The following is a 1,696-nucleotide window of genomic DNA, read 5'->3' on the forward strand; positions in this document are numbered from 1 at the left end:
CTACTCCCATCTGGACTGAACGCTACTGTAGATTCAGTTGGGAAGGTGACAGTTGATGTGAATGGTACCATCATGATACGAGATGTAACTGTTGAAGATTCTGGTCAGTACGTCTGTACCGCAACAAATTCTGTCGGCTTCACACGTTCCGTCTCTATAGATGTCTTTTACCCCAATCCTCCTCCCACATTCTCCCTCGGTGTTATTGTTGGCACTGTGGGAGGTGCGTTAGCTGGCATTGCCCTCATTATTGGTATAATCATTTTCATAATCAGGCGTAAAAGAAGCAGCAGCAACCAAGGGACTCCTGTAGGCCAAGCCTTTTATAGTAGTGCCGTCGCCACAATTACTGTGATAACCAGTGGGCAGGATCAGACAGGGCAAACCCAACTTATCAGTCCATCCATCAGAAATCCACAGCCCGTTCCACGGCCAGTTTCCTCCGTGTCGGAGCATAGTTACAAAGCTGTGGACCCTCCTCCAACAGGGGCATTTCCGAGGCAAACCACTGGAAGTCTATCTTCTGATGCCACACACCCACTGCTTGCCCGACAGTCAGCTTCTCTCCAATCTGAGACTTACGAAGACATGCCATCTCTTCCTAGTGACCCCAGACAGGCCCTAGGGCTATGCGACAGAGATAACACTTCTTACGTTGAGCCTGCCAGTTATGAGAATGTACCTGTGAGTGAGCATGGCTACCAACCTCTGATTATGCCCCACAATGGCCAGGACACTTCGCATGGCTACCAGCCACTGACATGGACCTAAACAGCCAGCAAAAAATTAGATTTGGATTATACCAATGATTTAGTCTATCTACATTATACCAATGTGTTACCAAAATCTAAGGCTTGGTGCTGACTGCCTTCCACCATTTACACAATAGTATCTCTGTCTGTTATCTGTCATGATGAGTGTTATTGTACAGAGATGTTGCATAGGAGATCACTTTATACATATTTTTCATAGTGGCGGATATATGTGCACAGTCCTTGGTGCTGACTGCCTTCCCTTTACATTACAGTTTGTTTGTATCAGTATCTCTGTTATAATGTGTGTTATTATACAGAGATATTGCATAGGAGATCACTTTATGCACATTTTCCAGGGTGGTGGGTATATGTGCCCTGTCCTTGGTTCTGACTGCCTTGAGTTCCATTAATATTGTTAGTAGTAGTATACAGAGGTGTTGCACAGGAGAACTCTTAAGACAGATTTTATCAATACCTGACCTACGTACAGCTATCTCAAGAGGCTAGTACATTACTATCACATGTACTATACATTAGTCATTTTAGATGCAGTAAGATACCACAGTCGTATTTCACTATAATGGTACCTAGAACTGCTTTATCATATTTTGCCACAGTATGTATGAAGAATTACCAAAAAGCTGTATACAATGCACACTTGAAAACCCTGTTTTTGACTCTAGATCATAACTACATTTAATGGTCAGTATTTGTACCAGTGTGCTTCTTGTATCCCATGTAAATGGATCATTGCAATAAAATAGAGGCATAAACAGGTCTGAAGTACTGTTTTAAAAATGTCATTTCTTTACTCGTTAAGAACTTACTTTGGACTGTCTAAGGACACGTCCTTACAGAGTCAATACCAGTTTATGGGCTCTCCTGAGTGTGATTGAAAAGCTCGTAAGGTTTGCAAACAACTTCAAAAGCATGTAGTACAT

At 42.6% G+C, this 1,696-nt stretch overlaps 1 protein-coding gene across 1 annotated transcript in view; it reads left to right on the forward strand.

Annotated features, from left to right (window-relative positions):
* LOC109469495 (leucine-rich repeat-containing protein 15-like) overlaps positions 1-1,696 on the forward strand; it is a 3,386-nt gene that overhangs the window by 1,050 nt on the left and 640 nt on the right. The window lies entirely within an intron of this gene.

Source organism: Branchiostoma belcheri, unplaced genomic scaffold (genome assembly GCF_001625305.1).
Source record: "Branchiostoma belcheri isolate BF01 breed outbred unplaced genomic scaffold, Haploidv18h27 scaffold205, whole genome shotgun sequence".
Classification (NCBI taxonomy): Eukaryota; Metazoa; Chordata; class Leptocardii; order Amphioxiformes; family Branchiostomatidae; genus Branchiostoma; species Branchiostoma belcheri.